At 42.9% G+C, this 25,279-nt stretch overlaps 6 non-coding genes across 6 annotated transcripts; all 6 read right to left on the reverse strand.

Annotated features, from left to right (window-relative positions):
• Positions 1 to 1,602: 1,602 nt before the first annotated feature.
• TRNAL-UAG (transfer RNA leucine (anticodon UAG)) lies at positions 1,603 to 1,684 on the reverse strand. The gene has a single exon. It is a non-coding gene; the product is annotated as a tRNA-Leu (tRNA).
• A 4,120-nt stretch (positions 1,685 to 5,804) lies between these two features.
• On the reverse strand, positions 5,805 to 5,886 carry TRNAL-UAG (transfer RNA leucine (anticodon UAG)). The gene has a single exon. It is a non-coding gene; the product is annotated as a tRNA-Leu (tRNA).
• Positions 5,887 to 10,011: 4,125 nt separating this feature from the next.
• TRNAL-UAG (transfer RNA leucine (anticodon UAG)) lies at positions 10,012 to 10,093 on the reverse strand. The gene has a single exon. It is a non-coding gene; the product is annotated as a tRNA-Leu (tRNA).
• A 4,120-nt stretch (positions 10,094 to 14,213) lies between these two features.
• On the reverse strand, positions 14,214 to 14,295 carry TRNAL-UAG (transfer RNA leucine (anticodon UAG)). The gene has a single exon. It is a non-coding gene; the product is annotated as a tRNA-Leu (tRNA).
• Positions 14,296 to 18,417: 4,122 nt separating this feature from the next.
• Positions 18,418 to 18,499, reverse strand: TRNAL-UAG (transfer RNA leucine (anticodon UAG)). Its single transcript has one exon. It is a non-coding gene; the product is annotated as a tRNA-Leu (tRNA).
• A 4,120-nt stretch (positions 18,500 to 22,619) lies between these two features.
• Positions 22,620 to 22,701, reverse strand: TRNAL-UAG (transfer RNA leucine (anticodon UAG)). The gene has a single exon. It is a non-coding gene; the product is annotated as a tRNA-Leu (tRNA).
• Positions 22,702 to 25,279: the final 2,578 nt, after the last annotated feature.

Raw genomic sequence — 25,279 nt, forward strand, 5'->3', positions numbered from 1 at the left:
ACAGGCAGACTTGAATCAGAAAACCCAATTTTTCAACTCAATTTTGGCATTTTACTGGGACATACCCCATTTTTACGATTTTGTGTGCTTTTAGCCTCCTTCCAGTCAGTGACAGAAATGGGTGTGAAACCAATGCTGGATCCCAGTAACCTAAACATTTGTGAAAAGAAGACAACATTCTGAATTCAGCAATGGGTAACTTGTGTAGATCTTACAAGGGTTTCCTACAGAAAATAACAACTGAACTAAAAAAAAATATTGAAATTGAGGTGAAAAAAACAGCCATTTTTCTCTACGTTTTACTCTGTAACTTTTTTCTGCAATGTCAGAATTTTGAAAGCAATATACTGTTACGTCTGCTGGACTCTTCTGGTTGCGGGGATATATTGGGCTTGTAGGTTCATCAAGAACCCTAGGTATCCAGAGAAAATAAATGAGCTGCACCTTGCAGTGGGTTTTCTTTCTATACCGGGTATACAGCAATTAATTTGCCGAAGTATAAAGAGTGAAAAATAGGTATCAAGAAAACCTTTCTATTTCCAAAATGGGCACAAGATAAGGTGTTGAGGAGCAGTGGTTATTTGCACATCTCTGAATTCTGGGGTGCCCACACTAGCATGCGAATTAAAGGGCATTTCTCATGTAGACGTCTTTTTTACACACTGTCTTATATTTGGAAGGAAAAAATGTAGATAAAGACAAGGGGCAGTATCACTTGTTTTGCTATTCTATGTTTCCTCAAGTCTCCCGATAAAAATGGTACCGCACTTGTGTGGGTAGGCCTAGCGCCTGCGACAGGAAGTGCCCCAAAACACAACGTGGACACATACAATTTTCCCAAGGAAAACCAAAACCTATGTAAAAGACATTGTCATTTGCAACGCCAATAGCTCTAACTCTCCCAAATGTGAGACCTTTCGCATTGCAAATGCTTGTTTTTTTGTGCAGACAAGTATTCGTGGAGCCTGCTTTGGTTCTTAAGACCTCAGACCTAAAGCAAAGCTTAGACAGAAACATAGCAATGTGCCCTTTGCACACAGTTAGAGATACAACTACATGGAGTTATATATAGGTGTGCACGGCCATTGTGCACACTTCTGTTGTGATATAAAGTTTCGGTATGGGTTATTGAGAGTTCGTAGTTATGGCCGAGTGGCTACGGTGATGAGCTTGAAATTCATTGGGGGTTCCTTGCGCAGGTTCGAATCCTGCCGAGTACGTCACTTGTTTATTTTAAACCTGATATTTAAAATAACTGTGAAGAACACATTTACCAACTTTATTTGGGAAGATAGATAATTTGCTTTAAATCTTTATTTAACAGAGGTTCGATTTTATTTTGCAGAGAGAAGAGCGGGGTGACCGCGTGGGGAGAACAAATTATTTGTTAAACCTTCCATTTGAAGGTGATCTAAGCAGAATGAAGGAAAACAACAGCAGCGCCCATCAGCCGATTTCTTGGGAGTCCACGGTTTAGGAGTTTACTTAGAAGGAGACTGTAAAAGAGTTTTAAAATTAGGGACCTATTGGTAGAGTCACTGTGCATGCAAATTGAAGGGGCAGGAGGGAGATGCGTCATTAAGATCTGTTAAAATCCATCTCTGGCAGCGGTGGGATTCGAACCCACGCCTCCAAAGAGACTGGAGCCTAAATCCAGCGCCTTAGACCGCTCGGCCACGCTACCTTCAGCTTTCTGTGTGTCTGTGCACTTCATGAGCACCGAAACCCTGCGTCTTGGCACTCAGTGTGGAAAGTCGAGTCGATAAACCGTTTAAAGGACATGATTACAATGTCGGGAGGGTGATGTGGTAATTGAAGGTTATCTCTCTTACTCAGTCACTGCACAAGTCTTCTCCCACCTGCTCGGACCTAGTGCAATCACCTTAAAAGACAACACTCTCCGAGCAATGACTTCCAACCAAGGTATAAGCACCTGCTCTACATAGGCAATGTGACTCCATCATTTTCTAATGAAACAAGTGTTTATACTGGTGGGGTCATTTCTTTGGGTGGGATCTAATGAATGAGCAGTTCATTCAAAAATAACCGAGGAGTTGCACGTATTCATGACATTAGCCCTATTGCCGCACCCAGTATCCCCAACATACTGTTTAGCTTTCCAGTGACGTCATGTCTTGTGTGGCCTATTCACATTCCGCTGTTAATATTTTTTAGCCAACAGAATTCCACACTTCCCGGTCTTTGAGCTCACATTGAAAAGGCACAAGTCCCAAAATGCAACCGGGTGCTGTTTAAAACTCCAGCACTGGTGGGCGGTGCCCCAGGTGACATGGGGCCCACCTGGATGCTCTGACTGCCTTTCACGTGACAGTCACAGACACACACAGGACAGAGGTTCAAAAGCTATTCTGAAAGAAGTAAGCACAACAGGCCCACGTGAAACTAAACTTTTTAAATAGATGATTTTTGTTTCTATTGACCGGGTTCTCACTCGTTCTGCGCGCCAAGTCAAATGTAAATGAGCCTCGCAATAAAAATGCACAGAGGATGGTAAAATTCACTTCACTCTGCGCTCGTTGATGCTGAGAGCATGGTTGTCAGCCCGCACGCTTGTTATTTTGATGTGGAATTACTTGATTGCTTTGTGATAATTTTCATTACTCCGAATTGGAAGCTCCCCTACCCCAGTAATAACGTTTGAGGTATTGCTTCCCTACCACACCAACAAGGCCACCCTCTGACCAAGTCCTTTGCCTCTCTTCAGAACTACCATAAGGCCCTCCATGCACTAGGAACTTTTTGCTTGACGACCATGTAGGCGTCCTTGGAATATTGATATTTAGAAGTAACAATGTTTGTTTATTTTAACTTACTGACCTTTTTAGGGTCTCGCTTGATAGACTCTGTAGTATTCAGTAAAGTGCTTGGAGCCCGCATGTCTCTCACCATTTTTTTATTTATGTGGCACTCTTCTTTACAGTTTCTTAATTCATCAAGGCATGTCTTGCATCATTTCCGTTCCTCTCTGTAGAGCAGCGACCAAGCGTTGATTGATTCAGCTTAATCAGTGCCTGACCGCTGCTCCCCACCTGATCAAGGTACTATTTTTTCCTTTTACCTTCTAGTGCCCTGCAAACAGAAGGCTTGTGACTGGCAAAAACATGACCAGCAGGTCAACCAAAACTGTTAAGTTTTAAATTTAAATCGAACTTTCTTTTATTTTGCCAAATCGTCTTTTCCCACGTTCCACGCATGTTTTCTTTTGTTTTTGTTCGTGGGCGCTCTTCTCAAAAGATGACGATTAGCTTGTTTAAGATATTGCAAAACAACAGTGTTTCTTTATTATGTGTAAATTCTGAAATTATGCTTTGACACATAATCCTGCGGAATACTTCAATCCACCCCACTCCAATCTGCCCCACTACAATCCACCCCCATCCAGACCACTTCACCCACACTAATCCACCTCACTCCAGTCCAAATCACTCACCCGAATCCAATCCACTCTAACTCATCCCACTCCAACCCTCTCCAGCCACCCCTATCAAATCTGTCTCACTCCAATTTGCCCCACTCTAATAAAAAACAATCTGCACCACTCCAAAACAATCTGTCCTACTCCGATCCAAAACAATCTGACCCACTCCAATCTGCCCGACTCCACTTCAAAACAATCTCCCCTACTCCAATTCAAAACAATCTACCCCACTGCAATCTTCTGCACTCCAATCCAAAACAAACTACCACACTGCAATCCAAAACAATCTGCCATACTGCAATCGAAAACAATCTGTCCCACCCCAGGCAATGGTGGCTGGTGCACTTTGAAAGGAGGGGGTGGGAGGGAACAATAGTTAATCTGAAGCTAAGTGAAGAAATTGGAATAAAATAGTGCATTTTAACCCCTTCGCTGCCAGGCCTTTTCCCCCTCAGGTGCCAGGCATTTTTTTGGCTATTTGGGGCAGGACGCGCTTAGGCCATCATACATTTTTGTCCACATAAGCTACCCACGCCAAATTTGTGTCCTTTTTTTGCAACATCCTAGGGATTCTAGAGGTACCCAGACTTTGTGGGTTCCCCTGAAGGAGACCAAGAAATTAGCCAAAATACAGTAAAAATGTATTTTTAAAAAAATAAATGGAAAAAAGGGCTGGAGAAGAAGGCTTGTGGTTTTTGTCCCTGAAATTGGCATCCACAAAGGGTTTGCAGTGCTAAAATCACCAGCATCCCAGCTTTCAGGGACAGGCAGACTTGAATCAGAAAACCCAATTTTTCAACTCAATTTTGGCATTTTACTGGGACATACCCCATTTTTACGATTTTGTGTGCTTTTAGCCTCCTTCCAGTCAGTGACAGAAATGGGTGTGAAACCAATGCTGGATCCCAGTAACCTAAACATTTGTGAAAAGAAGACAACATTCTGAATTCAGCAATGGGTAACTTGTGTAGATCTTACAACGGTTTCCTACAGAAAATAACAACTGAACTAAAAAAAAATATTGAAATTGAGGTGAAAAAAACAGCCATTTTTCTCTACGTTTTACTCTGTAACTTTTTTCTGCAATGTCAGAATTTTGAAAGCAATATACCGTTACGTCTGCTGGACTCTTCTGGTTGCGGGGATATATTGGGCTTGTAGGTTCATCAAGAACCCTAGGTATCCAGAGAAAATAAATGAGCTGCACCTTGCAGTGGGTTTTCTTTCTATACCGGGTATACAGCAATTAATTTGCCGAAGTATAAAGAGTGAAAAATAGGTATCAAGAAAACCTTTCTATTTCCAAAATGGGCACAAGATAAGGTGTTGAGGAGCAGTGGTTATTTGCACATCTCTGAATTCTGGGGTGCCCACACTAGCATGCGAATTAAAGGGCATTTCTCATGTAGACGTCTTTTTTACACACTGTCTTATATTTGGAAGGAAAAAATGTAGATAAAGACAAGGGGCAGTAACACTTGTTTTGCTATTCTATGTTTCCTCAAGTCTCCCGATAAAAATGGTACCGCACTTGTGTGGGTAGGCCTACCGCCCGCGACAGGAAGTGCCCCAAAACACAACGTGGACACATACAATTTTCCCAAGGAAAACCAAAACCTAGGTAAAAGACATTGTCATTTGCAACGCCAATAGCTCTAACTCTCCCAAATGTGAGACCTTTCGCATTGCAAATGCTTGTTTTTTTGTGCAGACAAGTATTCGTGGAGCCTGCTTTGGTTCTTAAGACCTCAGACCTAAAGCAAAGCTTAGACAGAAACATAGCAATGTGCCCTTTGCACACAGTTAGAGATACAACTACATGGAGTTATATATAGGTGTGCACGGCCATTGTGCACAATTCTGTTGTGATATAAAGTTTCGGTATGGGTTATTGAGAGCTCGTAGTTATGGCCGAGTGGCTAAGGTGATGAGCTTGAAATTCATTGGGGGTTCCTTGCGCAGGTTCGAATCCTGCCGAGTACGTCACTTGTTTATTTTAAACCTGATATTTAAAATAACTGTGAAGAACACATTTACCAACTTTATTTGGGAAGATAGATAATTTGCTTTAAATCTTTATTTAACAGAGGTTCGATTTTATTTTGCAGAGAGAAGAGCGGGGTGACCGCGTGGGGAGAACAAATTATTTGTTAAACCTTCCATTTGAAGGTGATCTAAGCAGAATGAAGGAAAACAACAGCAGCGCCCATCAGCCGATTTCTTGGGAGTCCACGGTTTAGGAGTTTACTTAGAAGGAGACTGTAAAAGAGTTTTAAAATTAGGGACCTATTGGTAGAGTCACTGTGCATGCAAATTGAAGGGGCAGGAGGGAGATGCGTCATTAAGATCTGTTAAAATCCATCTCTGGCAGCGGTGGGATTCGAACCCACGCCTCCAAAGAGACTGGAGCCTAAATCCAGCGCCTTAGACCGCTCGGCCACGCTACCTTCAGCTTTCTGTGTGTCTGTGCACTTCATGAGCACCGAAACCCTGCGTCTAGGCACTCAGTGTGGAAAGTCGAGTCGATAAACCGTTTAAAGGACATGATTACAATGTCGGGAGGGTGATGTGGTAATTGAAGGTTATCTCTCTTACTCAGTCACTGCACAAGTCTTCTCCCACCTGCTCGGACCTAGTGCAATCACCTTAAAAGACAACACTCTCCGAGCAATGACTTCCAACCAAGGTATAAGCACCTGCTCTACATAGGCAATGTGACTCCATCATTTTCTAATGAAACAAGTGTTCATACTGGTGGGCTCATTTCTTAGGGTGGGATCTAATGAATGAGCAGTTCATTCAAAAATAACCGAGGAGTTGCACGTATTCATGACATCAGCGCTATTGCCGCACCCAGTCTCCCCAACATACTGTTTAGCTTTCCAGTGACGTCATGTCTTGTGTGGCCTATTCACATTCCGCTGTTAATATTTTTTAGCCAACAGAATTCCACACTTCCCGGTCTTTGAGCTCACATTGAAAAGGCACAAGTCCCAAAATGCAACCCGGTGCTGTTTAAAACTCCAGCACTGGTGGGCGGTGCCCCAGGTGACATGGGGCCCACCTGGATGCTCTGACTGCCTTTCACGTGACAGTCACAGACACACACAGGACAGAGGTTCAAAAGCTATTCTGAAAGAAGTAAGCACAACAGGCCCACGTGAAACTAAACTTTTTAAATAGATGATTTTTGTTTCTATTGACCGGGTTCTCACTCGTTCTGCGCGCCAAGTCAAATGTAAATGAGCCTCGCAATAAAAATGCACAGAGGATGGTAAAATTCACTTCACTCTGCGCTCGTTGATGCTGAGAGCATGGTTGTCAGCCCGCACGCTTGTTATTTTGATGTGGAATTACTTGATTGCTTTGTGATAATTTTCATTACTCCGAATTGGAAGCTCCCCTACCCCAGTAATAACGTTTGAGGTATTGCCTCCCTACCACACCAACAAGGCCACCCTCTGACCAAGTCCTTTGCCTCTCTTCAGAACTACCATAAGGCCCTCCATGCACTAGGAACTTTTTGCTTGACGACCATGTAAGCGTCCTTGGAATATTGATATTTAGAAGTAACAATGTTTGTTTATTTTAACTAACTGACCTTTTTAGGGTCTCGCTTGATAGACTCTGTAGTATTCAGTAAAGGGCTTGGAGCCCGCATGTCTCTCACCATTTTTTTATTTATGTGGCACTCTTCTTTACAGTTTCCTAATTCATCAAGGCATGTCTTGCATAATTTCCGTTCCTCTCTGTAGAGCAGCGACCAAGCGTTGATTGATTCAGCTTAATCAGTGCCTGACCGCTGCTCCCCACCTGATCAAGGTACTATTTTTTCCTTTTACCTTCTAGTGCCCTGCAAACAGAAGGCTTGTGACTGGCAAAAACATGACCAGCAGGTCAACCAAAACTGTTAAGTTTTAAATTTAAATCGAACTTTCTTTTATTTTGCCAAATCGTCTTTTCCCACGTTCCACGCATGTTTTCTTTTGTTTTTGTTCGTGGGCGCTCTTCTCAAAAGATGACGATTAGCTTGTTTAAAATATTGCAAAACAACAGTGTTTCTTTATTATGTGTAAATTCTGAAATTATGCTTTGACACATAATCCTGCGGTACACTTCAATCCACCCCACTCCAATCTGCCCCACTACAATCCACCCCCATCCAGACCACTTCACCCACACTAATCCACCTCACTCCAGTCCAAATCACTCACCCGAATCCAATCCACTCTAACTCATCCCACTCCAACCCTCTCCAGCCACCCCTATCAAATCTGTCTCACTCCAATTTGCCCCACTCTAATAAAAAACAATCTGCACCACTCCAAAACAATCTGTCCTACTCCGATCCAAAACAATCTGACCCACTCCAATCTGCCCGACTCCACTTCAAAACAATCTCCCCTACTCCAATTCAAAACAATCTACCCCACTGCAATCTTCTGCACTCCAATCCAAAACAAACTACCACACTGCAATGTAAAAAAATCTGCCATACTGCAATCGAAAACAATCTGTCACACCCCAGGCAGTGGTGGCTGGTGCACTTTGAAAGGAGGGGGTGGGAGGGAACAACAGTTCATCTGAAGCTAAGTGAAGAAATTGGAATAAAATAGTGCATTTTAACCCCTTCGCTGCCAGGCCTTTTCCCCCTCAGGTGCCAGGCATTTTTGTTGGCTATTTGGGGCAGGACGCGCTTAGGCCATCATACATTTTTGTCCACATAAGCTACCCACGCCAAATTTGTGTCCTTTTTTTTGCAACATCCTAGGGATTCTAGAGGTACCCAGACTTTGTGGGTTCCCCTGAAGGAGACCAAGAAATTAGCCAAAATACAGTAAAAATTTATTTTTTTAAAAATAAATGGAAAAAAGGGCTGGAGAAGAAGGCTTGTGGTTTTTGTCCCTGAAATTGGCATCCACAAAGGGTTTGCAGTGCTAAAATCACCAGCTTCCCAGCTTTCAGGGACAGGCAGACTTGAATCAGAAAACCCAATTTTTCAACTCAATTTTGGCATTTTACTGGGACATACCCCATTTTTACGATTTTGTGTGCTTTTAGCCTCCTTCCAGTCAGTGACAGAAATGGGTGTGAAACCAATGCTGGATCCCAGTAACCTAAACATTTGTGAAAAGAAGACAACATTCTGAATTCAGCAATGGGTAACTTGTGTAGATCTTACAAGGGTTTCCTACAGAAAATAACAACTGAACTAAAAAAAAATATTGAAATTGAGGTGAAAAAAACAGCCATTTTTCTCTACGTTTTACTCTGTAACTTTTTTCTGCAATGTCAGAATTTTGAAAGCAATATACTGTTACGTCTGCTGGACTCTTCTGGTTGCGGGGATATATTGGGCTTGTAGGTTCATCAAGAACCCTAGGTATCCAGAGAAAATAAATGAGCTGCACCTTGCAGTGGGTTTTCTTTCTATACCGGGTATACAGCAATTAATTTGCCGAAGTATAAAGAGTGAAAAATAGGTATCAAGAAAACCTTTCTATTTCCAAAATGGGCACAAGATAAGGTGTTGAGGAGCAGTGGTTATTTGCACATCTCTGAATTCTGGGGTGCCCACACTAGCATGCGAATTAAAGGGCATTTCTCATGTAGACGTCTTTTTTACACACTGTCTTATATTTGGAAGGAAAAAATGTAGATAAAGACAAGGGGCAGTATCACTTGTTTTGCTATTCTATGTTTCCTCAAGTCTCCCGATAAAAATGGTACCGCACTTGTGTGGGTAGGCCTAGCGCCTGCGACAGGAAGTGCCCCAAAACACAACGTGGACACATACAATTTTCCCAAGGAAAACCAAAACCTATGTAAAAGACATTGTCATTTGCAACGCCAATAGCTCTAACTCTCCCAAATGTGAGACCTTTCGCATTGCAAATGCTTGTTTTTTTGTGCAGACAAGTATTCGTGGAGCCTGCTTTGGTTCTTAAGACCTCAGACCTAAAGCAAAGCTTAGACAGAAACATAGCAATGTGCCCTTTGCACACAGTTAGAGATACAACTACATGGAGTTATATATAGGTGTGCACGGCCATTGTGCACCATTCTGTTGTGATATAAAGTTTCGGTATGGGTTATTGAGAGTTCGTAGTTATGGCCGAGTGGCTACGGTGATGAGCTTGAAATTCATTGGGGGTTCCTTGCGCAGGTTCGAATCCTGCCGAGTACGTCACTTGTTTATTTTAAACCTGATATTTAAAATAACTGTGAAGAACACATTTACCAACTTTATTTGGGAAGATAGATAATTTGCTTTAAATCTTTATTTAACAGAGGTTCGATTTTATTTTGCAGAGAGAAGAGCGGGGTGACCGCGTGGGGAGAACAAATTATTTGTTAAACCTTCCATTTGAAGGTGATCTAAGCAGAATGAAGGAAAACAACAGCAGCGCCCATCAGCCGATTTCTTGGGAGTCCACGGTTTAGGAGTTTACTTAGAAGGAGACTGCAAAAAAAGAGTTTTAAAATTAGGGACCTATTGGTAGAGTCACTGTGCATGCAAATTGAAGGGGCAGGAGGGAGATGCGTCATTAAGATCTGTTAAAATCCATCTCTGGCAGCGGTGGGATTCGAACCCACGCCTCCAAAGAGACTGGAGCCTAAATCCAGCGCCTTAGACCGCTCGGCCACGCTACCTTCAGTTTTCTGTGTGTCTGTGCACTTCATGAGCACCGAAACCCTGCGTCTTGGCACTCAGTGTGGAAAGTCGAGTCGATAAACCGTTTAAAGGACATGATTACAATGTCGGGAGGGTGATATGGTAATTGAAGGTTATCTCTCTTACTCAGTCACTGCACAAGTCTTCTCCCACCTGCTCGGACCTAGTGCAATCAACTTAAAAGACAACACTCTCCGAGCAATGACTTCCAACCAAGGTATAAGCACCTGCTCTACATAGGCAATGTGACTCCATCATTTTCTAATGAAACAAGTGTTCATACTGGTGGGGTCATTTCTTTGGGTGGGATCTAATGAATGAGCAGTTCATTCAAAAATAACCGAGGAGTTGCACGTATTCATGACATTAGCCCTATTGCCGCACCCAGTATCCCCAACATACTGTTTAGCTTTCCAGTGACGTCATGTCTTGTGTGGCCTATTCACATTCCGCTGTTAATATTTTTTAGCCAACAGAATTCCACACTTCCCGGTCTTTGAGCTCACATTGAAAAGGCACAAGTCCCAAAATGCAACCGGGTGCTGTTTAAAACTCCAGCACTGGTGGGCGGTGCCCCAGGTGACATGGGGCCCACCTGGATGCTCTGACTGCCTTTCACGTGACAGTCACAGACACACACAGGACAGAGGTTCAAAAGCTATTCTGAAAGAAGTAAGGACAACAGGCCCACGTGAAACTAAACTTTTTAAATAGATGATTTTTGTTTCTATTGACCGGGTTCTCACTCGTTCTGCGCGCCAAGTCAAATGTAAATGAGTCCCGCAATAAAAATGCACAGAGGATGGTAAAATTCACTTCACTCTGCGCTCGTTGATGCTGAGAGCATGGTTGTCAGCCCGCACGCTTGTTATTTTGATGTGGAATTACTTGATTGCTTTGTGATAATTTTCATTACTCCGAATTGTAAGCTCCCCTACCCCAGTAATAACGTTTGAGGTATTACCTCCCTACCACACCAACAAGGCCACCCTCTGACCAAGTCCTTTGCCTCTCTTCAGAACTACCATAAGGCCCTCCATGCACTAGGAACTTTTTGCTTGACGACCATGTAGGCGTCCTTGGAATATTGATATTTAGAAGTAACAATGTTTGTTTATTTTAACTTACTGACCTTTTTAGGGTCTCGCTTGATAGACTCTGTAGTATTCAGTAAAGTGCTTGGAGCCCGCATGTCTCTCACCATTTTTTTATTTATGTGGCACTCTTCTTTACAGTTTCTTAATTCATCAAGGCATGTCTTGCATCATTTCCGTTCCTCTCTGTAGAGCAGCGACCAAGCGTTGATTGATTCAGCTTAATCAGTGCCTGACCGCTGCTCCCCACCTGATCAAGGTACTATTTTTTCCTTTTACCTTCTAGTGCCCTGCAAACAGAAGGCTTGTGACTGGCAAAAACATGACCAGCAGGTCAACCAAAACTGTTAAGTTTTAAATTTAAATCGAACTTTCTTTTATTTTGCCAAATCGTCTTTTCCCACGTTCCACGCATGTTTTCTTTTGTTTTTGTTCGTGGGCGCTCTTCTCAAAAGATGACGATTAGCTTGTTTAAGATATTGCAAAACAACAGTGTTTCTTTATTATGTGTAAATTCTGAAATTATGCTTTGACACATAATCCTGCGGAATACTTCAATCCACCCCACTCCAATCTGCCCCACTACAATCCACCCCCATCCAGACCACTTCACCCACACTAATCCACCTCACTCCAGTCCAAATCACTCACCCGAATCCAATCCACTCTAACTCATCCCACTCCAACCCTCTCCAGCCACCCCTATCAAATCTGTCTCACTCCAATTTGCCCCACTCTAATAAAAAACAATCTGCACCACTCCAAAACAATCTGTCCTACTCCGATCCAAAACAATCTGACCCACTCCAATCTGCCCGACTCCACTTCAAAACAATCTCCCCTACTCCAATTCAAAACAATCTACCCCACTGCAATCTTCTGCACTCCAATCCAAAACAAACTACCACACTGCAATCCAAAACAATCTGCCATACTGCAATCGAAAACAATCTGTCCCACCCCAGGCAATGGTGGCTGGTGCACTTTGAAAGGAGGGGGTGGGAGGGAACAATAGTTAATCTGAAGCTAAGTGAAGAAATTGGAATAAAATAGTGCATTTTAACCCCTTCGCTGCCAGGCCTTTTCCCCCTCAGGTGCCAGGCATTTTTTTGGCTATTTGGGGCAGGACGCGCTTAGGCCATCATACATTTTTGTCCACATAAGCTACCCACGCCAAATTTGTGTCCTTTTTTTGCAACATCCTAGGGATTCTAGAGGTACCCAGACTTTGTGGGTTCCCCTGAAGGAGACCAAGAAATTAGCCAAAATACAGTAAAAATGTATTTTTAAAAAAATAAATGGAAAAAAGGGCTGGAGAAGAAGGCTTGTGGTTTTTGTCCCTGAAATTGGCATCCACAAAGGGTTTGCAGTGCTAAAATCACCAGCATCCCAGCTTTCAGGGACAGGCAGACTTGAATCAGAAAACCCAATTTTTCAACTCAATTTTGGCATTTTACTGGGACATACCCCATTTTTACGATTTTGTGTGCTTTTAGCCTCCTTCCAGTCAGTGACAGAAATGGGTGTGAAACCAATGCTGGATCCCAGTAACCTAAACATTTGTGAAAAGAAGACAACATTCTGAATTCAGCAATGGGTAACTTGTGTAGATCTTACAACGGTTTCCTACAGAAAATAACAACTGAACTAAAAAAAAATATTGAAATTGAGGTGAAAAAAACAGCCATTTTTCTCTACGTTTTACTCTGTAACTTTTTTCTGCAATGTCAGAATTTTGAAAGCAATATACCGTTACGTCTGCTGGACTCTTCTGGTTGCGGGGATATATTGGGCTTGTAGGTTCATCAAGAACCCTAGGTATCCAGAGAAAATAAATGAGCTGCACCTTGCAGTGGGTTTTCTTTCTATACCGGGTATACAGCAATTAATTTGCCGAAGTATAAAGAGTGAAAAATAGGTATCAAGAAAACCTTTCTATTTCCAAAATGGGCACAAGATAAGGTGTTGAGGAGCAGTGGTTATTTGCACATCTCTGAATTCTGGGGTGCCCACACTAGCATGCGAATTAAAGGGCATTTCTCATGTAGACGTCTTTTTTACACACTGTCTTATATTTGGAAGGAAAAAATGTAGATAAAGACAAGGGGCAGTAACACTTGTTTTGCTATTCTATGTTTCCTCAAGTCTCCCGATAAAAATGGTACCGCACTTGTGTGGGTAGGCCTACCGCCCGCGACAGGAAGTGCCCCAAAACACAACGTGGACACATACAATTTTCCCAAGGAAAACCAAAACCTAGGTAAAAGACATTGTCATTTGCAACGCCAATAGCTCTAACTCTCCCAAATGTGAGACCTTTCGCATTGCAAATGCTTGTTTTTTTGTGCAGACAAGTATTCGTGGAGCCTGCTTTGGTTCTTAAGACCTCAGACCTAAAGCAAAGCTTAGACAGAAACATAGCAATGTGCCCTTTGCACACAGTTAGAGATACAACTACATGGAGTTATATATAGGTGTGCACGGCCATTGTGCACAATTCTGTTGTGATATAAAGTTTCGGTATGGGTTATTGAGAGCTCGTAGTTATGGCCGAGTGGCTAAGGTGATGAGCTTGAAATTCATTGGGGGTTCCTTGCGCAGGTTCGAATCCTGCCGAGTACGTCACTTGTTTATTTTAAACCTGATATTTAAAATAACTGTGAAGAACACATTTACCAACTTTATTTGGGAAGATAGATAATTTGCTTTAAATCTTTATTTAACAGAGGTTCGATTTTATTTTGCAGAGAGAAGAGCGGGGTGACCGCGTGGGGAGAACAAATTATTTGTTAAACCTTCCATTTGAAGGTGATCTAAGCAGAATGAAGGAAAACAACAGCAGCGCCCATCAGCCGATTTCTTGGGAGTCCACGGTTTAGGAGTTTACTTAGAAGGAGACTGTAAAAGAGTTTTAAAATTAGGGACCTATTGGTAGAGTCACTGTGCATGCAAATTGAAGGGGCAGGAGGGAGATGCGTCATTAAGATCTGTTAAAATCCATCTCTGGCAGCGGTGGGATTCGAACCCACGCCTCCAAAGAGACTGGAGCCTAAATCCAGCGCCTTAGACCGCTCGGCCACGCTACCTTCAGCTTTCTGTGTGTCTGTGCACTTCATGAGCACCGAAACCCTGCGTCTTGGCACTCAGTGTGGAAAGTCGAGTCGATAAACCGTTTAAAGGACATGATTACAATGTCGGGAGGGTGATGTGGTAATTGAAGGTTATCTCTCTTACTCAGTCACTGCACAAGTCTTCTCCCACCTGCTCGGACCTAGTGCAATCACCTTAAAAGACAACACTCTCCGAGCAATGACTTCCAACCAAGGTATAAGCACCTGCTCTACATAGGCAATGTGACTCCATCATTTTCTAATGAAACAAGTGTTCATACTGGTGGGCTCATTTCTTAGGGTGGGATCTAATGAATGAGCAGTTCATTCAAAAATAACCGAGGAGTTGCACGTATTCATGACATCAGCGCTATTGCCGCACCCAGTCTCCCCAACATACTGTTTAGCTTTCCAGTGACGTCATGTCTTGTGTGGCCTATTCACATTCCGCTGTTAATATTTTTTAGCCAACAGAATTCCACACTTCCCGGTCTTTGAGCTCACATTGAAAAGGCACAAGTCCCAAAATGCAACCGGGTGCTGTTTAAAACTCCAGCACTGGTGGGCGGTGCCCCAGGTGACATGGGGCCCACCTGGATGCTCTGACTGCCTTTCACGTGACAGTCACAGACACACACAGGACAGAGGTTCAAAAGCTATTCTGAAAGAAGTAAGCACAACAGGCCCACGTGAAACTAAACTTTTTAAATAGATGATTTTTGTTTCTATTGACCGGGTTCTCACTCGTTCTGCGCGCCAAGTCAAATGTAAATGAGCCTCGCAATAAAAATGCACAGAGGATGGTAAAATTCACTTCACTCTGCGCTCGTTGATGCTGAGAGCATGGTTGTCAGCCCGCACGCTTGTTATTTTGATGTGGAATTACTTGATTGCTTTGTGATAATTTTCATTACTCCGAATTGGAAGCTCCCCTCCCCCAGTAATAACGTTTGAGGTATTGCCTCCCTACCACACCAACAAGGCCACCCTCTGACCAAGTCCTTTGCCTCTCTTCAGAACTACCATAAGGCCCTCCATGCACTAGGAACTTTTTGCTTGACGACCATGTAAGCGTCCTTGGAATATTGATATTTAGAAGTAACAATGTTTGTTTATTTTAACTAACTGACCTTTTTAGGGTCTCGCTTGATAGACTCTGTAGTATTCAGTAAAGGGCTTGGAGCCCGCATGTCTCTCACCATTTTTTTATTTATGTGGCACTCTTCTTTACAGTTTCCTAATTCATCAAGGCATGTCTTGCATAATTTCCGTTCCTCTCTGTAGAGCAGCGACCAAGCGTTGATTGATTCAGCTTAATCAGTGCCTGACCGCTGCTCCCCACCTGATCAAGGTACTATTTTTTCCTTTTACCTTCTAGTGCCCTGCAAACAGAAGGCTTGTGACTGGCAAAAACATGACCAGCAGGTCAACCAAAACTGTTAAGTTTTAAATTTAAATCGAACTTTCTTTTATTTTGCCAAATCGTCTTTTCCCACGTTCCACGCATGTTTTCTTTTGTTTTTGTTCGTGGGCGCTCTTCTCAAAAGATGACGATTAGCTTGTTTAAAATATTGCAAAACAACAGTGTTTCTTTATTATGTGTAAATTCTGAAATTATGCTTTGACACATAATCCTGCGGTACACTTCAATCCACCCCACTCCAATCTGCCCCACTACAATCCACCCCCATCCAGACCACTTCACCCACACTAATCCACCTCACTCCAGTCCAAATCACTCACCCGAATCCAATCCACTCTAACTCATCCCACTCCAACCCTCTCCAGCCACCCCTATCAAATCTGTCTCACTCCAATTTGCCCCACTCTAATAAAAAACAATCTGCACCACTCCAAAACAATCTGTCCTACTCCGATCCAAAACAATCTGACCCACTCCAATCTGCCCGACTCCACTTCAAAACAATCTCCCCTACTCCAATTCAAAACAATCTACCCCACTGCAATCTTCTGCACTCCAATCCAAAACAAACTACCACACTGCAATGTAAAAAAATCTGCCATACTGCAATCGAAAACAATCTGTCACACCCCAGGCAGTGGTGGCTGGTGCACTTTGAAAGGAGGGGGTGGGAGGGAACAATAGTTCATCTGAAGCTAAGTGAAGAAATTGGAATAAAATAGTGCATTTTAACCCCTTCGCTGCCAGGCCTTTTCCCCCTCAGGTGCCAGGCATTTTTGTTGGCTATTTGGGGCAGGACGCGCTTAGGCCATCATACATTTTTGTCCACATAAGCTACCCACGCCAAATTTGTGTCCTTTTTTTTGCAACATCCTAGGGATTCTAGAGGTACCCAGACTTTGTGGGTTCCCCTGAAGGAGACCAAGAAATTAGCCAAAATACAGTAAAAATTTATTTTTTTAAAAATAAATGGAAAAAAGGGCTGGAGAAGAAGGCTTGTGGTTTTTGTCCCTGAAATTGGCATCCACAAAGGGTTTGCAGTGCTAAAATCACCAGCTTCCCAGCTTTCAGGGACAGGCAGACTTGAATCAGAAAACCCAATTTTTCAACTCAATTTTGGCATTTTACTGGGACATACCCCATTTTTACGATTTTGTGTGCTTTTAGCCTCCTTCCAGTCAGTGACAGAAATGGGTGTGAAACCAATGCTGGATCCCAGTAACCTAAACATTTGTGAAAAGAAGACAACATTCTGAATTCAGCAATGGGTAACTTGTGTAGATCTTACAAGGGTTTCCTACAGAAAATAACAACTGAACTAAAAAAAAATATTGAAATTGAGGTGAAAAAAACAGCCATTTTTCTCTACGTTTTACTCTGTAACTTTTTTCTGCAATGTCAGAATTTTGAAAGCAATATACTGTTACGTCTGCTGGACTCTTCTGGTTGCGGGGATATATTGGGCTTGTAGGTTCATCAAGAACCCTAGGTATCCAGAGAAAATAAATGAGCTGCACCTTGCAGTGGGTTTTCTTTCTATACCGGGTATACAGCAATTAATTTGCCGAAGTATAAAGAGTGAAAAATAGGTATCAAGAAAACCTTTCTATTTCCAAAATGGGCACAAGATAAGGTGTTGAGGAGCAGTGGTTATTTGCACATCTCTGAATTCTGGGGTGCCCACACTAGCATGCGAATTAAAGGGCATTTCTCATGTAGACGTCTTTTTTACACACTGTCTTATATTTGGAAGGAAAAAATGTAGATAAAGACAAGGGGCAGTATCACTTGTTTTGCTATTCTATGTTTCCTCAAGTCTCCCGATAAAAATGGTACCGCACTTGTGTGGGTAGGCCTAGCGCCTGCGACAGGAAGTGCCCCAAAACACAACGTGGACACATACAATTTTCCCAAGGAAAACCAAAACCTATGTAAAAGACATTGTCATTTGCAACGCCAATAGCTCTAACTCTCCCAAATGTGAGACCTTTCGCATTGCAAATGCTTGTTTTTTTGTGCAGACAAGTATTCGTGGAGCCTGCTTTGGTTCTTAAGACCTCAGACCTAAAGCAAAGCTTAGACAGAAACATAGCAATGTGCCCTTTGCACACAGTTAGAGATACAACTACATGGAGTTATATATAGGTGTGCACGGCCATTGTGCACACTTCTGTTGTGATATAAAGTTTCGGTATGGGTTATTGAGAGTTCGTAGTTATGGCCGAGTGGCTACGGTGATGAGCTTGAAATTCATTGGGGGTTCCTTGCGCAGGTTCGAATCCTGCCGAGTACGTCACTTGTTTATTTTAAACCTGATATTTAAAATAACTGTGAAGAACACATTTACCAACTTTATTTGGGAAGATAGATAATTTGCTTTAAATCTTTATTTAACAGAGGTTCGATTTTATTTTGCAGAGAGAAGAGCGGGGTGACCGCGTGGGGAGAACAAATTATTTGTTAAACCTTCCATTTGAAGGTGATCTAAGCAGAATGAAGGAAAACAACAGCAGCGCCCATCAGCCGATTTCTTGGGAGTCCACGGTTTAGGAGTTTACTTAGAAGGAGACTGTAAAAGAGTTTTAAAATTAGGGACCTATTGGTAGAGTCACTGTGCATGCAAATTGAAGGGGCAGGAGGGAGATGCGTCATTAAGATCTGTTAAAATCCATCTCTGGCAGCGGTGGGATTCGAACCCACGCCTCCAAAGAGACTGGAGCCTAAATCCAGCGCCTTAGACCGCTCGGCCACGCTACCTTCAGCTTTCTGTGTGTCTGTGCACTTCATGAGCACCGAAACCCTGCGTCTTGGCACTCAGTGTGGAAAGTCGAGTCGATAAACCGTTTAAAGGACATGATTACAATGTCGGGAGGGTGATGTGGTAATTGAAGGTTATCTCTCTTACTCAGTCACTGCACAAGTCTTCTCCCACCTGCTCGGACCTAGTGCAATCACCTTAAAAGACAACACTCTCCGAGCAATGACTTCCAACCAAGGTATAAGCACCTGCTCTACATAGGCAATGTGACTCCATCATTTTCTAATGAAACAAGTGTTTATACTGGTGGGGTCATTTCTTTGGGTGGGATCTAATGAATGAGCAGTTCATTCAAAAATAACCGAGGAGTTGCACGTATTCATGACATTAGCCCTATTGCCGCACCCAGTATCCCCAACATACTGTTTAGCTTTCCAGTGACGTCATGTCTTGTGTGGCCTATTCACATTCCGCTGTTAATATTTTTTAGCCAACAGAATTCCACACTTCCCGGTCTTTGAGCTCACATTGAAAAGGCACAAGTCCCAAAATGCAACCGGGTGCTGTTTAAAACTCCAGCACTGGTGGGCGGTGCCCCAGGTGACATGGGGCCCACCTGGATGCTCTGACTGCCTTTCACGTGACAGTCACAGACACACACAGGACAGAGGTTCAAAAGCTATTCTGAAAGAAGTAAGCACAACAGGCCCACGTGAAACTAAACTTTTTAAATAGATGATTTTTGTTTCTATTGACCGGGTTCTCACTCGTTCTGCGCGCCAAGTCAAATGTAAATGAGCCTCGCAATAAAAATGCACAGAGGATGGTAAAATTCACTTCACTCTGCGCTCGTTGATGCTGAGAGCATGGTTGTCAGCCCGCACGCTTGTTATTTTGATGTGGAATTACTTGATTGCTTTGTGATAATTTTCATTACTCCGAATTGGAAGCTCCCCTACCCCAGTAATAACGTTTGAGGTATTGCTTCCCTACCACACCAACAAGGCCACCCTCTGACCAAGTCCTTTGCCTCTCTTCAGAACTACCATAAGGCCCTCCATGCACTAGGAACTTTTTGCTTGACGACCATGTAGGCGTCCTTGGAATATTGATATTTAGAAGTAACAATGTTTGTTTATTTTAACTTACTGACCTTTTTAGGGTCTCGCTTGATAGACTCTGTAGTATTCAGTAAAGTGCTTGGAGCCCGCATGTCTCTCACCATTTTTTTATTTATGTGGCACTCTTCTTTACAGTTTCTTAATTCATCAAGGCATGTCTTGCATCATTTCCGTTCCTCTCTGTAGAGCAGCGACCAAGCGTTGATTGATTCAGCTTAATCAGTGCCTGACCGCTGCTCCCCACCTGATCAAGGTACTATTTTTTCCTTTTACCTTCTAGTGCCCTGCAAACAGAAGGCTTGTGACTGGCAAAAACATGACCAGCAGGTCAACCAAAACTGTTAAGTTTTAAATTTAAATCGAACTTTCTTTTATTTTGCCAAATCGTCTTTTCCCACGTTCCACGCATGTTTTCTTTTGTTTTTGTTCGTGGGCGCTCTTCTCAAAAGATGACGATTAGCTTGTTTAAGATATTGCAAAACAACAGTGTTTCTTTATTATGTGTAAATTCTGAAATTATGCTTTGACACATAATCCTGCGGAATACTTCAATCCACCCCACTCCAATCTGCCCCACTACAATCCACCCCCATCCAGACCACTTCACCCACACTAATCCACCTCACTCCAGTCCAAATCACTCACCCGAATCCAATCCACTCTAACTCATCCCACTCCAACCCTCTCCAGCCACCCCTATCAAATCTGTCTCACTCCAATTTGCCCCACTCTAATAAAAAACAATCTGCACCACTCCAAAACAATCTGTCCTACTCCGATCCAAAACAATCTGACCCACTCCAATCTGCCCGACTCCACTTCAAAACAATCTCCCCTACTCCAATTCAAAACAATCTACCCCACTGCAATCTTCTGCACTCCAATCCAAAACAAACTACCACACTGCAATCCAAAACAATCTGCCATACTGCAATCGAAAACAATCTGTCCCACCCCAGGCAATGGTGGCTGGTGCACTTTGAAAGGAGGGGGTGGGAGGGAACAATAGTTAATCTGAAGCTAAGTGAAGAAATTGGAATAAAATAGTGCATTTTAACCCCTTCGCTGCCAGGCCTTTTCCCCCTCAGGTGCCAGGCATTTTTTTGGCTATTTGGGGCAGGACGCGCTTAGGCCATCATACATTTTTGTCCACATAAGCTACCCACGCCAAATTTGTGTCCTTTTTTTGCAACATCCTAGGGATTCTAGAGGTACCCAGACTTTGTGGGTTCCCCTGAAGGAGACCAAGAAATTAGCCAAAATACAGTAAAAATGTATTTTTAAAAAAATAAATGGAAAAAAGGGCTGGAGAAGAAGGCTTGTGGTTTTTGTCCCTGAAATTGGCATCCACAAAGGGTTTGCAGTGCTAAAATCACCAGCATCCCAGCTTTCAGGGACAGGCAGACTTGAATCAGAAAACCCAATTTTTCAACTCAATTTTGGCATTTTACTGGGACATACCCCATTTTTACGATTTTGTGTGCTTTTAGCCTCCTTCCAGTCAGTGACAGAAATGGGTGTGAAACCAATGCTGGATCCCAGTAACCTAAACATTTGTGAAAAGAAGACAACATTCTGAATTCAGCAATGGGTAACTTGTGTAGATCTTACAACGGTTTCCTACAGAAAATAACAACTGAACTAAAAAAAAATATTGAAATTGAGGTGAAAAAAACAGCCATTTTTCTCTACGTTTTACTCTGTAACTTTTTTCTGCAATGTCAGAATTTTGAAAGCAATATACCGTTACGTCTGCTGGACTCTTCTGGTTGCGGGGATATATTGGGCTTGTAGGTTCATCAAGAACCCTAGGTATCCAGAGAAAATAAATGAGCTGCACCTTGCAGTGGGTTTTCTTTCTATACCGGGTATACAGCAATTAATTTGCCGAAGTATAAAGAGTGAAAAATAGGTATCAAGAAAACCTTTCTATTTCCAAAATGGGCACAAGATAAGGTGTTGAGGAGCAGTGGTTATTTGCACATCTCTGAATTCTGGGGTGCCCACACTAGCATGCGAATTAAAGGGCATTTCTCATGTAGACGTCTTTTTTACACACTGTCTTATATTTGGAAGGAAAAAATGTAGATAAAGACAAGGGGCAGTAACACTTGTTTTGCTATTCTATGTTTCCTCAAGTCTCCCGATAAAAATGGTACCGCACTTGTGTGGGTAGGCCTACCGCCCGCGACAGGAAGTGCCCCAAAACACAACGTGGACACATACAATTTTCCCAAGGAAAACCAAAACCTAGGTAAAAGACATTGTCATTTGCAACGCCAATAGCTCTAACTCTCCCAAATGTGAGACCTTTCGCATTGCAAATGCTTGTTTTTTTGTGCAGACAAGTATTCGTGGAGCCTGCTTTGGTTCTTAAGACCTCAGACCTAAAGCAAAGCTTAGACAGAAACATAGCAATGTGCCCTTTGCACACAGTTAGAGATACAACTACATGGAGTTATATATAGGTGTGCACGGCCATTGTGCACAATTCTGTTGTGATATAAAGTTTCGGTATGGGTTATTGAGAGCTCATAGTTATGGCCGAGTGGCTAAGGTGATGAGCTTGAAATTCATTGGGGGTTCCTTGCGCAGGTTCGAATCCTGCCGAGTACGTCACTTGTTTATTTTAAACCTGATATTTAAAATAACTGTGAAGAACACATTTACCAACTTTATTTGGGAAGATAGATAATTTGCTTTAAATCTTTATTTAACAGAGGTTCGATTTTATTTTGCAGAGAGAAGAGCGGGGTGACCGCGTGGGGAGAACAAATTATTTGTTAAACCTTCCATTTGAAGGTGATCTAAGCAGAATGAAGGAAAACAACAGCAGCGCCCATCAGCCGATTTCTTGGGAGTCCACGGTTTAGGAGTTTACTTAGAAGGAGACTGTAAAAGAGTTTTAAAATTAGGGACCTATTGGTAGAGTCACTGTGCATGCAAATTGAAGGGGCAGGAGGGAGATGCGTCATTAAGATCTGTTAAAATCCATCTCTGGCAGCGGTGGGATTCGAACCCACGCCTCCAAAGAGACTGGAGCCTAAATCCAGCGCCTTAGACCGCTCGGCCACGCTACCTTCAGCTTTCTGTGTGTCTGTGCACTTCATGAGCACCGAAACCCTGCGTCTTGGCACTCAGTGTGGAAAGTCGAGTCGATAAACCGTTTAAAGGACATGATTACAATGTCGGGAGGGTGATGTGGTAATTGAAGGTTATCTCTCTTACTCAGTCACTGCACAAGTCTTCTCCCACCTGCTCGGACCTAGTGCAATCACCTTAAAAGACAACACTCTCCGAGCAATGACTTCCAACCAAGGTATAAGCACCTGCTCTACATAGGCAATGTGACTCCATCATTTTCTAATGAAACAAGTGTTCATACTGGTGGGCTCATTTCTTAGGGTGGGATCTAATGAATGAGCAGTTCATTCAAAAATAACCGAGGAGTTGCACGTATTCATGACATCAGCGCTATTGCCGCACCCAGTCTCCCCAACATACTGTTTAGCTTTCCAGTGACGTCATGTCTTGTGTGGCCTATTCACATTCCGCTGTTAATATTTTTTAGCCAACAGAATTCCACACTTCCCGGTCTTTGAGCTCACATTGAAAAGGCACAAGTCCCAAAATGCAACCCGGTGCTGTTTAAAACTCCAGCACTGGTGGGCGGTGCCCCAGGTGACATGGGGCCCACCTGGATGCTCTGACTGCCTTTCACGTGACAGTCACAGACACACACAGGACAGAGGTTCAAAAGCTATTCTGAAAGAAGTAAGCACAACAGGCCCACGTGAAACTAAACTTTTTAAATAGATGATTTTTGTTTCTATTGACCGGGTTCTCACTCGTTCTGCGCGCCAAGTCAAATGTAAATGAGCCTCGCAATAAAAATGCACAGAGGATGGTAAAATTCACTTCACTCTGCGCTCGTTGATGCTGAGAGCATGGTTGTCAGCCCGCACGCTTGTTATTTTGATGTGGAATTACTTGATTGCTTTGTGATAATTTTCATTACTCCGAATTGGAAGCTCCCCTACCCCAGTAATAACGTTTGAGGTATTGCCTCCCTACCACACCAACAAGGCCACCCTCTGACCAAGTCCTTTGCCTCTCTTCAGAACTACCATAAGGCCCTCCATGCACTAGGAACTTTTTGCTTGACGACCATGTAAGCGTCCTTGGAATATTGATATTTAGAAGTAACAATGTTTGTTTATTTTAACTAACTGACCTTTTTAGGGTCTCGCTTGATAGACTCTGTAGTATTCAGTAAAGGGCTTGGAGCCCGCATGTCTCTCACCATTTTTTTATTTATGTGGCACTCTTCTTTACAGTTTCCTAATTCATCAAGGCATGTCTTGCATAATTTCCGTTCCTCTCTGTAGAGCAGCGACCAAGCGTTGATTGATTCAGCTTAATCAGTGCCTGACCGCTGCTCCCCACCTGATCAAGGTACTATTTTTTCCTTTTACCTTCTAGTGCCCTGCAAACAGAAGGCTTGTGACTGGCAAAAACATGACCAGCAGGTCAACCAAAACTGTTAAGTTTTAAATTTAAATCGAACTTTCTTTTATTTTGCCAAATCGTCTTTTCCCACGTTCCACGCATGTTTTCTTTTGTTTTTGTTCGTGGGCGCTCTTCTCAAAAGATGACGATTAGCTTGTTTAAAATATTGCAAAACAACAGTGTTTCTTTATTATGTGTAAATTCTGAAATTATGCTTTGACACATAATCCTGCGGTACACTTCAATCCACCCCACTCCAATCTGCCCCACTACAATCCACCCCCATCCAGACCACTTCACCCACACTAATCCACCTCACTCCAGTCCAAATCACTCACCCGAATCCAATCCACTCTAACTCATCCCACTCCAACCCTCTCCAGCCACCCCTATCAAATCTGTCTCACTCCAATTTGCCCCACTCTAATAAAAAACAATCTGCACCACTCCAAAACAATCTGTCCTACTCCGATCCAAAACAATCTGACCCACTCCAATCTGCCCGACTCCACTTCAAAACAATCTCCCCTACTCCAATTCAAAACAATCTACCCCACTGCAATCTTCTGCACTCCAATCCAAAACAAACTACCACACTGCAATGTAAAAAAATCTGCCATACTGCAATCGAAAACAATCTGTCACACCCCAGGCAGTGGTGGCTGGTGCACTTTGAAAGGAGGGGGTGGGAGGGAACAACAGTTCATCTGAAGCTAAGTGAAGAAATTGGAATAAAATAGTGCATTTTAACCCCTTCGCTGCCAGGCCTTTTCCCCCTCAGGTGCCAGGCATTTTTGTTGGCTATTTGGGGCAGGACGCGCTTAGGCCATCATACATTTTTGTCCACATAAGCTACCCACGCCAAATTTGTGTCCTTTTTTTTGCAACATCCTAGGGATTCTAGAGGTACCCAGACTTTGTGGGTTCCCCTGAAGGAGACCAAGAAATTAGCCAAAATACAGTAAAAATTTATTTTTTTAAAAATAAATGGAAAAAAGGGCTGGAGAAGAAGGCTTGTGGTTTTTGTCCCTGAAATTGGCATCCACAAAGGGTTTGCAGTGCTAAAATCACCAGCTTCCCAGCTTTCAGGGACAGGCAGACTTGAATCAGAAAACCCAATTTTTCAACTCAATTTTGGCATTTTACTGG

The sequence above is a fragment of the Pleurodeles waltl genome, chromosome 12 (assembly GCF_031143425.1).
Source record: "Pleurodeles waltl isolate 20211129_DDA chromosome 12, aPleWal1.hap1.20221129, whole genome shotgun sequence".
Lineage (NCBI taxonomy): Eukaryota > Metazoa > Chordata > Amphibia > Caudata > Salamandridae > Pleurodeles > Pleurodeles waltl.